Here is a 13,546-nt window from a genome sequence, read left to right on the forward strand (position 1 = left end):
AAAAATTATTTGCTGACACAGAGCCTCACTATGTTGCCTATGTTTCTGAGATTACAGGCACGAGCCACCGCATCCAGCCCAGGCCACATAATTTTTTTTTTTTTTTGAGACGGAGTTTCGCTTTTATTGCCCAGGCTGGAGTGCAATGGCACAATCTTGGCTCGCCAAAAACTCCGCCTCCCAGGTTCAGACAATTCTCCTGCCTCAGCCTCCCAAGTAGCTGGGATTACAGGCATGTGCCACCATGCCTGGCAAATTTTGTATTTTCAGTAGAGATGGGTTCTCTCCATGTTGGTCAGGCTGGTCTCAAACTCCCGACCTCAGGTGATTCAGCTGCATTGACCTCCCAAAGTGCTGGGATTACAGGTGTGAGCCACTGTGCCTGGCTGGCCGCATGACTTCCAGTTTGCTACGTTTACCTATTTAGTTTCTATACATTCTAGGAATTAAAGGCTTAAATTGTATAATTTCCTTAATCCACTTTAGAAACTAAATTGTGAAAAATGGAAAAGCATGCTTCAGTGTATAACAAGCCTTACTCTGAGCCCCTCTGGTTCTATTTATTCACTGAAGAATAACTGATTCCCAATCCAGGGTTTTCCCTTCATGTCAGTATCAGAGTTCTATGGTGGAAATAGTACTGACCCAGGAGTCTGGCATGAACTGTTTTTGTCTCTCTCAATCATCTTCTTTTGACAAACCTTGACTACTCCTCAAGATAAAATATCTCAAGAGTGGGGCCAGCATTTCTGATTTTCCCAAGCTGATATTGGGAGACTGTGATTTATCTCAGCATCATTGCACTCAGCCTGGAACTGTCTTACAGAGGGCAGAGATTATTTCAATCTTTTGGTTATTCCTTGACTAAGCTAAGGTTGAACCCGTGCCCTTGGAGAGCTGCTTGAGACAAGATCATAACTGCTACACTCTGCCTGGACTGAAGCTCTGTCCAAGGATAGGACTGGAGATAAATGGTCCACTGGAAGCACGCAGTTAGGGGACATTTTGGTGGAGCAATTTGTGTGTATGCATACGTGCTTGTGCATGTGTGTGTGTGCATGTGCATTGCGTGCATGTGTGTGTGAGTTGGAGGCTAGGGGTGCTTACATTCTACTGCCTGCCTATTTCCCTTAAAGTTCTGGCATGAAGGTAGACCTCTGTCAAACGTCATTGCCCTTTAGCTTGCTGTTTTGCCTCTTTATTATCTATGGCTTCCTTATCCTGGAAGGAGAAAAAATCCATAACAAATATCATTGATGGGATTTTCTATTCTTCTGCTTGTTTTGGTACGTGATAGACCCTAATTTATCTTAATTGCCTCATGTATATAATGGGAATAATAATAATTCCTAGTTTTTATTTTATTATTTTTTAATCTGGCATGTGATTTGTGGAAAGAATGTCAATTGTGATCTAAACTGGTTAGAGGAAAAAAAAGAAAATAATGCCAAGTTTGCAAATTAAATATCCAACATATGTTTAACATAGTCTCATTGCTTTTTCCCATTGAATCTGAGACTGAAACCTTCTTAAGAATCATCTGGCCAAAACTCTCTCTTGTGATATTTGGATCTCCTGCAAAGTTCTGTCAGTTGTCCTGTGACTCCTTCTTGCATGAACCCAGCAAGAGGAGATTCACTGCCTTCCAAAACAGCCCATTCCAGCTTTGAACAGCTTTGGCCATTCCAAAGTCCTATACTATGCCTTCTTAGAATTTCTATCAAATTTTCCTCAATCTATTGGTCACAGCCATTCCAAATAGGTCTAAGATCGCCATTCAAGTGTGAGTACACTGAATCAATGTGGTTAATTCAGTGGAAAATGTTGTTCTTCTAAGAAGGTTTTTATCATGAGCTGCCAACATCTCAAATCTAAAGCCAGATAAGCACATGCATATATGCATTGTGGGAGCTACTGCATCGTCTCTGTGTTTCCTTGCATTTGTTCTTGAGTCCCTTTCCAGCTGTCCTGCCAGTCAGGAGAGGTCTCTCTATAGCCTGAAGAATTTTGTTCAGAGAACCAGAGATACACGATACATAAAGCAATGTCATTCCTTTGTTCTTCATAAATCAGCCGTGACTGGGGCAGTGAAATTTTATTTAGCAGTACAAATTTAAGCCACCTCAGCTGCTCTCTCAGGGAAAAAAAAAATACTGTTACTTCTTCAGTTACAAAAGTTTGGGAATCATCCCAAAAAATATTTCAAAAAGAGGTATTATTTTCAGAAGCTAAATAGCATACACATGGATGCAAAAGAACTGTTGACGATATGGAGCCAGTAACAGCATGGTAAATATATTTGACTCCTGACAATAACCAAAACAAGTCCTGAAGACAGCTTGTATAATGGGACATGGATTTAAAAAGAAATTCTCCTCTGGATTTCTCTTTAGCACTTTCACCACCAGCAGTACAGCTATGTGTTTGCCATTGAGCCACACCCCTAAGCCACAATGTATTATGCATGTGCTGAGATGCTGAGTATGGCTGATGTTGCAGCCCTCATTTGTTAGTCTTGGAGAAGGAGGGAAACTTGTTTGTGGATTCACAAGAAAATCTCTACAATCTATTTCCTGAAAGGTTTTTCTCTTTGACTTGAATGATCCTGACTATCCGATTAAAGCGAAATTACTCAGGATATCGGAATGGTGAAAATTGGCCCCAAGAGGGCAGAAAAGTGCTTCAATGGCAGAGAAAGCTTGCTAATGCCATAGACACATACGTCTCAAACACGTAACTGTATACACAGAAATACTAGCCCAAGTACAACAGATCGAGCACATCAATGGAAAAAAAGTGTTTAGATTACCCTTCTCATGAATTGTCAGGTGACTGAAGTCACAGTGACTGATTCTGTCTTTCCTTATGAATTCATCCTCTCATTAGAAAAGGTTTTACAAGCAGTTGGTCAAGAATTATATGAAACTTTGTAAGGAAGTGTTGTTCAACTTGAAAAGATCACTGCTATTTTAACATCTATTTTAACTTATTTTACCCATCATTGTGGTCTACCTTGATAAACTAGTTATTCACATTTGCCACTAGTTCAATCTCCCTTGCATCTGGATGCATATTTTAATAAAATAATAATAAAATCATGGTTATCATGTATTGTGCCACCTTGCTAAGCATTTAAAATTCCTATATTGTGTTTAACCTTTTTAACATAATTATAAAGCATGCATTAATAGTCCTATTTTTACAAATGAGAAAATCATGACTTAGATAAGTAGGCCAGGTATAGTGGCTCCTTCCTGTAATCCCAACACTTTGGGAGGCTGAGGTGGGAGGATCACTTGAGGCCAGCAGTTCAAGACCAGCCTGGGCAACATAGCAACACAACTGTCTCTATAAAAAAATTAAAAATTAGCGGGGCAGGGTGGCATGCACCTGTAATCTTAGCTACTTGGAAGGCTGAGGTCAGAAGATTCCTTGAGCCAGGAATTTGAGGCTGCAATGAGCTATGACTGTGCCACTGTACCTCAGCCTGTGCAACACAGCAAGACCCTGACTCAAAAAAGAAAAAAAAAAAGCTAAGTACGTTTGTAACTCCACTACTTAATGCTGCAGTTAAAGTTAGATATAGGCATAAGAGGGAATGAACCATAAGTGGTTGTTGTTATATTTATGCATGCATCAGTTAATACTATTGTACTCCTTTCTAAATTATTCACTATTTTAGGGCAGAACAAATATTTCTATCTTTCCTTATAATAGAGTCATCAGCAAACTTCTTACACAGTAATGGTCCAAGGTATTACGGAAATACCTGCAGAAATCTGTGTGTCCCTGTGACAGGTATAGGAAGAAGTGACTGGATCCTACACCACTTATCCTTCTCCAAAACACATATGAACATGGTTTGACCAAGGCCTCCCTTGAGAAAGCCAAGAAAATTGCCACTTATTTCAATAACTGGGAGGATTCAGTGCAGTCACTTTTTTGACTTGGCATTTAAGGAAGGGCTAGTTAGACAAACAGAAGTGAGGAAAACCCAAAGGAGTGCAGCCCTCCCAGTTTCTGTGAACACAGACTCCTCTCAGGCAATGGAGATTAATGATGCTGATGTTATTTTTAACCACATTTCCCCTGGAGTGAATGCCATTTTTTATGCCAAAAAATAAGGTATTTCTTTCCATTCCAAAAGTACAGCGTGAAAACATTATATTCAGAATACCTGAGAAAGTTTAAACTTAGTTTTCAGAACCAAAAAATTGTCAAAATATTCAATAGCATTTGTTCAGTGACATTTATTTATTCTTACATGAGACTGTCCCTTTATCTCTATATCCATCGATATCTGAGTGCTCACTATCATTTCTATTACCATCGATTTTTTCACTTTTTAATAGTAAGATGACTGATAACTTGGGTCTGTCTTTCATTTTTGAAACTTCAGCAAGCCATTCCATTGCCCTCCTTCTTTCAAAAACCTCATTCATAAAATAGCTATGATGATCCCTGCTTGGGTTGTCTCAAGAAATTGCTGTGAGGAGCAAAAGGAAAAAATCCATGTGACATTACTTAGAAATTAAAAAACAAAACATATACTCACAAATCCACAATTGATGTTTCTGTAATTATTTCTATTTAAGTATGTCTTGTCTCCATGCTGATGACAAGGAACTGCCATATGCTTCATGTTATCTCAAGAGCTTGACAGGCAGTCAGAGGATATAAATGACAATGATGAGAATGAAATTTAATATACCTTGCCCCATGAACACAATTCTGCCAGTAGTCATGATCGTTGCCAGCAGGAGGGGGCACAAGCCTGAAGACTTTGATTAGGAAGGTTCATTGTTGGTCTACTTCTGAAATACGGTGAAGAGCTATCAAATTAGTTCAAAGTTTCTTCCACTATGTGTGGTGGCTGCCACCTTCAGAAAGACTAAAGCCTCCAACACCAGGTTTCTGGTAAAACAGAGTTTGTGTTTCAGGAAACCTACATCAGATATCTGAACAACACTGGATATGAAATCAGGAATAAGTCTTAGCACACAAATGTGTGATCTTGGTAATGTAAAAGTCAAAGGATTTAGAAAAAAGGAAAATAAATTAGAATTTTGCTTTTGGGAAAGAGTGGAAGAATTGTCGTAACAGCCAAGATCGCCTTCTCTTTTCCATCTTAAACCAAATATGTTTTTCTTTTTTTTAAAAAAGTTAACCAGCTTGCTGGATTCCCAAATATAGTATTAATATCAGTGGCAACTTCAAAGAAGCCACGATGAGTGCTTTAAGGACTTTTCCTCATAGCACCTTTTTTTGGCTCAATAGGTCTGACCTCCAGGTCTCATCTTGAAAGTCAGAGCTTTCCCCTTTCATGAAAGCCTCTTATGTCTCATCAGTGCCAGATACACAGCAAAGTTAAATAGGGTCACCGTTTAGTGTGGGTCTCTAGAGTGAAGCCCATCCAGGGGTGTGGCGATTTTTCCTGTGCATGGTCTGGCTGGGCGGCTACTAAACACACGTTGATTACTTTAAGCCTGTTGAAGTGCTTGGAGCCTAACTGGCCTTTTTGAAAGGATTCCTAAGGAGTCATTTTCCAAGAAGGAGTGGACTCTGTCAAAAATGTGAAACAAAAAGAAAGCAATGTCTACAAACTCCCTGTTAAAATACTGGGGTAAAAAACTAAATGGTTATGAAGCTGCAGAAACTTTTAAGCATACTTTAGTCCAAATCCTTCAGTTTTGTAAAAGGAGAAACTGAGACTCAAAAAGGCAAAATAATGTTTTCAAAGTCCCTTGGAAAATCTCAGACCCCGGGACCCTAAGTAACCATCTTTGCCTTACACCAGGCTAGAGTCCTCCAGACGTTTATTCTAAATAACGCCCAACTACAGCCATTTGGAAACGAATATTTACACAATAGCTACTATGAATTGTTTGCAATAATCAGAGATTTGGTTTGAAAAATTAATAACAAAAAGTACTTGAGAGGTTCCAGAGATTTCACAGCCTTTATGCAGATGTTTTACTCTGGTGGAGAAAGAAGCACCATCGGGAAGAACATATGTGGTTCCCTTTCTTATACATCAATGTAGCTCATTAAAATAATAATTAACCCTTGTCTCTGCTTATTTTTTGTCATTTCCTTAAGTCTGAAAAAGTAAAATTCAATTATTAAAACTATTTCCATTTGTTTTTAAAGTCTTTGTTTTTTTTCTTTTATAACAAATAGATTTTCAACAATGTTATAATGTATAAATTTTAGCCAAATATAATTTTTCTTTTATAATTTCCTTTTGTAAAAAAGTAACTTTCTGTTCTTTCCAAATATTTCATCTCCAAATTATGTAAACTATTTCACATTCAGTTTTAAAATATAAAATCCATACTTCTGGCTTAAATTGGACATATTTGTAATATTCATACCAACAGATGCCTATCCAGCTGGCTGTACATCTGCCTACCCATCCATCATTCATCCATCCATCCATCCATCCTTTCATCCTTTCATCCATCCATCCATCTTCCCAATTATTCATTTTTTTTCAATAAATCTTTAGTAAGTGCCTTTCATATGCCAGGCAGAGTGCTAGGTACTGGTGACCTATGTGTGTAAAATATAAGCATCTCTGACCTTGGGGATCTACTCCAGTGTACTAGATTTGTAAATCCTGGATTTTGTTAGACAAATAACTATGTACAATATTATATGATAGTGTGTTCCTATAATGTAACTGACATTACAGGACAGTTCTTAAAAGCTGTAAATGATACTTCATTGCCTATTCATTCAACAAATATTTACTAAATATATATCATGTGCCAATCACTATTTTAGGAACACATTGATAAAAATAATGTTCTTCTAGTAATGCACAATGACATTAGCCTCTAAAGGGTATTGAGGGTATCTTCGTTACAAATGTCTGTCTAACCAGACTTCTCCCAATAACTGAGACACAAATTTTACCATAGGTTTCTTTTGCTCATAAAAAACATTAAATAGCATCTCCCAACTAACATTCCATATAATAAACAGTAAATACTTAAAATTTACATAGGCAACATTTGTGATTTTAGCTCTCTGGGAATGAGGAAAAGCTTTTAAAAAGTAGTAGATTTGTAGTTTAACTAAGGCACAAATGAGCCCCTTAGGGGTGGGGTGTGCATTCAAGAAAATAAATCCAGCCAGGGGACCAAAATGCTCAGCTCAAAGTGGCTTTGCTTTTCTAAACTCATGGTAACTAATGCATTGTTTCTTTATGAACTATTAATAAGGAAGTGAAAGTCTCCTTTAGGTAGTTTATACAGAATAAACTTGAATATACATTTTTATTTAACATATTATCCTCGAAAAAGCATTATTTGTTAGCCAAATGCACATATACAAACTTCTCTATTTGCAAGTTGGCAATTTAGAAGGTCTCTAAATAGATCAAAACCCCAAATGCCTTTAGAGGCCAGGCAGATAATATCAGTAATCAAGTGGGTACTTTATAAAACCATTAGGCAGTGGTTATCAAACTTTGTTATGCCTCAGAATCACCTAGGGGTCGTAATAAAACATATTGCTGGTCCCTTCCTCTGAAGTTTCTGATCACGTCTGATATCAGGAAGAAATAAAATATTTCTAACAAGTTCCCAGTTGAAGCTGGTTCTGCTGATCCCAGGACTACACTAGAAGTCCACTATAAGAAATGGTGGAACTCATGACAAATTAAATAGCCTTACTCAATTGCCATTTTGGGCAGGTGTTTTGATTTGTATAGAGATGATGAGTGTATTTATAAAGGAAAGAGGCTGAATTGACTCAGAGTTTAGCATGGCTGCAGAAGCCTCAGTATTACAAAGGCAACATGATGTCCAGAGAGCTCTGTCACCAATACCACTTCTTTTTATGTATCCACTACACATTGCTGGTGAGATACAAAGTGAATTATTCAACTGTTATGGTCCCATTTCATCATCAGTAAAATATAAACATATTTGCTTTAGAGGAGAGATTACAACATTAAACAAAATAAGGACATGATGCATGGTGTCCCTGCAGTTTTTTTTAATGCAGGGGCCCTGCTTGGTATAATATAAACTAAGTGTATAAATAATTATTCCTAAATTTTAATATCTTTCATAGTATACATGGTGCACATAGTATACAGACAATATATAAATGTTAGAAAATAATGTAATATGTAAGTCTTATTCTTTAAAACAGATGGATTGGCCAGGTGCAGCAGCTCACACCTGTAATCCTAGCACTTTGGGAGATTGAGGCAGGTAGATCATGAGGTCAGGAGTTCAAGACCAGCCTGTCCAACATGGTGAAACCCTGTCTTTACTATTAGTGAAAATACAAATATTAGCTGGGCATGGTGGTGCAGCTTGTAATCCCAGCTACTTGTGTGGCTGAGACAGGAAAATCACTTGAACCAGGGAGGCAGAGGTTGCAGTAAGCCAAGATCCTGCTACTGGGTAGCAGAGTGAGGCTCTGCCTCAAAAAAAAAAGAGAAAAAAAAATGTGTTTTTTAAATAGCTGGATTCCAACAGTCTGACTTGACTTTCCTCTTTCATATGCATTGATAGAGCTCTCGGTAAATGTGACCGATGCCTTCTGTCTGCTTTGGGTAGCTCTATGAGTTGTTACACCTGCAATGTTGTGAACATGTAGCAGAAGAAAACTCTATTTTCCCAAATATAAAAGAAAGACTGAGAAGATAAAAAGAGGATTTCAAGCAAATAATGTGAGAGAAAACACACAGAATTCTATTTTTCTTAAAGACAATGTTAATATTGGAGTCATTTCAATTTACACATGGTCATAAATGGAAACCCTTCTCCACCCTAACAGTAACATAAATATGGCAAGTGTTTCTGTCCTTGATACCCAGAGGAAAATCCAGTCAAAAACAGACTGACTTATCAAAAGACAAAAACAAAACAAAACAAAAAAACCCTTTAAAAAGAATCTTAAAGGAACCATACAATTGGCATTCTAACAAGTCCTTGATATATGGTGTCATATTTAGCTCTTAAAATAGACCTATAAATATGTAAAGCCTACAAAATGCAGGCTTCCTGCCTTAATGAATCATTTCCTCATCTTTCATTTCACCCACAGTCACTACTAGAACTTTGTTTTTTCTTTTTGCCTCTAACATGATGTTTCTCCAGGAATAATTTCCCTCAGAGACCATTGCTTTTCATCCTTTGTAAGCCAAAAGTCCATAAAGTTTGTATCTTTTATTTTTCTCTTCTGTAGGCTAAAAAACAAAACTGCTTTATCCCTCAATTTTTTCACATTCTTAATATTTTAGTCATTAATAAGTAGCATGGTGAGTTAGTCAAGACTGTATAGGCTAAAACTACACTGGCTGGATTTTAATTCTAACCTGGTAATTTACTAGCTTTGTTTTCTTGGACCACTAATTAACCTCTCTGTGCCTCATTTTCCCCAAGTATAAAGAAGAGATAATAATGATGTTCACCTGTGAGGGTTATGATGAGGATGATGTAAATTGTAATTGTCTTTTGCATATAAGTGTTTGGTAAAGCAATTATCATTATGTCTCATTTACATCTTCTTCTCTTTATATTACAGCTCCAAAATAGAGGAAAGTCAAATAGAAGTATGGAAAAAATAATAAAATGAATTCAAGAGATATTTGTGGAAACTGATTCATTTACAAATGGACTAACACATAATAAATCTCATTTGGGAATCTTAGCAGTAACCAACAATTCTTCCAACAAGAATCAAAATTATCTGTAAATTAAGAGCAGAATCCCAACCATGTATCAAAAAATTTTTTTCTGAAAAGCTAATTCTAGAAATTCACTACTGAATTTGTAGTACACTTTTTAAGGCGAAAATAATACGTATTTGTCTTTAGTAAGGGAAAGTACCTTTTAGAGTTGCTAGCTTTATTTTGATTTGATTTTTTGTTTTTATTAACCATTATTTCTCAGGCTCCTGAAAACATTTTCTTTCATCTGGGGAGGTTCTGCCAGCCAGTTTACAAAACTTGCAGCATTTCATTTTTTTAAATGAAATTTAACAGAATTTTGTTTCAGCTTTTACATGATATGTATGAACTTGAATAAATTCATCCCTTTCTTTTAGCCTCTTTACTTAAAAGTCAAATTTTGGGGAATTCCTGGAATTTCTCACAGTATTGTGTCAGAGGTGTTTGAACCAGAGCAACTCCATTTGAGTAGTGGTTGGGTAAAATGAGCCTGAGACGCACTGGGCTGCATTCCAAGTCACAGGATGAGACAGGAAATTAGCACAAGATACAGGTCATAAAGACCTTGCTGACAAAACAGTTTGCAGTTAAAAAAGTCAGCTAAAACCCACCAAATCCAAGATGGCGATGAGAATGACCTCTGTTCATCCTGGCTGCTACACTCCCAGCAGCGCCATGACAGTTTACAAATGCCGTGGCAACATCAGGGGAACATGAATAATCCATCCCTTGTTTAGTATATCATCAAGAAATAACCATAAAAATGGGCAACCAGCAGCAGTCAGGCTACTCTGTCTGTGGAGTAGCTATTCTTTTAATCCTTCACTTTCCTAATAACTTTGCTTTCACTTTGCTCTACGCACTCACTTTGAATTCTTTCTTCTCAGAGACCTAAGAACCCTCTTCTGGGGTCTGGATCCAGACCTCTTTCTGGTAATATAAAGATTCAAATCAATAAGAAGGGTTTCATAAACTGAACATATCATACAGGTATTAGTTGTTCTAATATCCAGATCTGGTTTCTCAATCCATGAAATGTGTAATGTTTATAAAAACTCAATGAATATTTGCTGGGTATTTGAAGCTATAAAATGAAAAAGGATAAGCTAGGAGAAAATACTTACATTTTATTTAAAACATAAGTGCCTTCTATGATACAAACCAAGCACTGTTTTAGGTGATTTAGAAACAGTCACTCATTTAATACACATAACAATTTTATAAGGTAAGTACTACTATCATTCTCATTTACATCTGACAAAACTGAGTCAGTGAGAAGTACCACTAACTTCCCCACACAAACAGGTGGAAATAACAGACAATGTAATGCAAACACAGGCAGTTGGCTCTGAGGCCTGTGATTTCAAACTGTGAAACCTAACTAAATCTCCACCACTTAGCTAGGGAGAGAGAAACCACCAAACAGATAATGCTATACTATGAAGCAAAGACGATGTAAACACGTCTTGTGGCATTTTGTCTCTGTGTTCTATCTATAAGGGCAAGAAAAGGGTTTCATAGCCAGCTAATTCCATCACCATGGAAAATACAGTAACCCATTCTTAACCCATGTGAGGGAGAGTGGTTGGGTACCTGAAAAGTACTGGAATAAAATAATTAACTCTGAGGAAGTATGACCTTATAATGAAACATCAGGATATAGACAAAGGGGTCATTAATTAAAATATAAAAGCACTTGTACGTATTTGTTGTATTTTTACTAAAATAGATATTTAGATATAGGTTGATGCAAAAGTAATTGTGGTTTTTAACCCTTTTTTTTTTTATCTTCTATTTCATATAACATGGGATTTTGCTGGAACCTTTTTTTTTTTTATTAAGTAATGGCAAAAACTGCAATTACTTTTGTACCAACCTATAGATCTGTAACCTATAGATACATTTAGTGTTTAGTGACTCTTAAGTGGGTAATGAATTCATAAAATATTATTTTCCATCATCATTGCCTGCTCAGGATTTCCCTCCGCTGCTCTTCCCACCCAGTGCTGGTACATGTGTTTTGCACACAGGAGATCCCTCTGTGTTGGGTCTGAGCATTCACTTCCTCTCTGGCTTCATGGAATACATTTTAAGACCAGGCTGCCACTACCTCCTCTGCTCATACTATTCCTTGAGCCCTCTGCACTCTATTCCTTGGCCTTTTAAGGTGCTTTCCTATTCCTGTCAGTTAGTTCCCTCTATTTCCACACATTTCCAGAAGAATGATAATTCTCACAATTGCCATGATATAGAAGCAAAATTTCACAGTACTATGCCAATAAGAGACACATAATAAATATGACTCTCATATTGAAAGGGAAAAATTACCATATTTAGCAAGAGAAATAGCAAAGCCATTCTCAACTGGGGAATAATTTTTTGGCTGGCTTCTCCCCCAGCATAGTGAAGAGAAAATACACATTACTGATATTCCCCTCAAGCCTTACTCTTGCAGAGCACACAGGTTTAGAGGCTTAGTGAATGTTGGGACTGGGAGAAACAGAGAAACATGTGTTTGAAGAGGTATTCCAGCCAAACCCTGGAGACCAGACATCCTCCATCTTTTCTGTTGACACACAATTAGAGAGGAAGTTGCCAGATATTTCCATGCCTGAGGGGCTCTCTCAGTGCCACAGATCAGAAGCCACAACTTAAACCAACGATCCTTTTGATCACAAGTGCCATGGTTTAATCTTCATAGAGCCCTGCATAGGATTTGGCATTCATCGAATGCTGTCAAAATTAATTAAAATTCTGTGCTTCTTAGAAGGGAGACACTCTATGTTATATAATGATTTTATTATTTTAATAATTGTTTGACCTTTCTCTTAGTCTCCTCAGAAAGTTCATTACAAATCATACCTCTGCTGAATGATAAAGGAAAAGAATGATATGTTTGTACTTGGGCTACACAGTCCAGGGAGAGAGGTGTGAAGGAAGCCAGGAGGAATTTCCAGGAAGCTGAGGTAGAGATAGAAAGCCTGAACTTACTACTAACTCAAAAACTCATTTACATAACTTAAAAAAATTTTTTTCTCTGATTATTGCCAAATTCTAGTGTTCCAGCCTGAGTTTCTTAAGACAATATTTGATTATCTCTTCAGAGTTAGAGTGGGAGTGGTTAGTATTTATTAAATGTCCATTGTGAGTTTGGAGTTCTCAATACCTGAATAGAAGCTGATTATCCAAGCAGCTTAGAACCACTGATTCAATCCACCATGAAGTACTTACATCAAAGGTGAAATTCTTATTTAATCTCAGTCTCCTATTGGTAATTACAATGCAGATTTTAGGAAATCAGAGAAATCTGGGCATTTTTAAAAGTAACCAAACTGTTACCCATATCTATTCTTAAATATTGTCGTCTTGACAATTTCATTTGGTGACAACTGTTTATTCACATGCCAAGTTTTGGTCTGTCACAACTGATTATCCTCTAGAAATGTCAATAGGCAATAGCAAATTGGTGACTTTCCTTTTTTTTTTTTTTCCTTTTTTAATTAAAGTATCTGACCAATGCATTTGATGTAATTTCTGACTCAAAAAACATACTTTATAATTAAATATTAGAGACATCTTTATCCATATTGTTATTTAACCCTGTTCTGGAAATTCTGACCAATAAACAAGATGTCCAAAAGCTACAGAAAAGTAGAAGACAAAATATGTTATTATTTGAGGAAACAAAGATAATTTGCTGGCCAGGCATGTTGGCTCACTCTTGTAATCCCAGCACTTTGGGAGGCCAAGGCAGGTGGATCACCTGAGGTCAGGAGTTTGAGACCAGCCTGGCCAACATAGTGAAACCCAATCTCTATTAAAACTACAAAAAATTAGAAGGGCATTGTGGTGGGC

The 13,546-nt window shown here is 36.9% G+C and overlaps 1 protein-coding gene across 1 annotated transcript in view; it reads right to left on the reverse strand.

Annotated features, from left to right (window-relative positions):
• Window positions 1–13,546, reverse strand: part of P3H2 (prolyl 3-hydroxylase 2) — a 165,828-nt gene that overhangs the window by 55,903 nt on the left and 96,379 nt on the right.

The sequence above is a fragment of the Aotus nancymaae genome, unplaced genomic scaffold, assembly GCF_030222135.1.
Source record: "Aotus nancymaae isolate 86718 unplaced genomic scaffold, 86718_ANA_hifiasm-v0.15.2.pri h1tg000067l, whole genome shotgun sequence".
NCBI classification, from domain to species: domain Eukaryota; kingdom Metazoa; phylum Chordata; class Mammalia; order Primates; family Aotidae; genus Aotus; species Aotus nancymaae.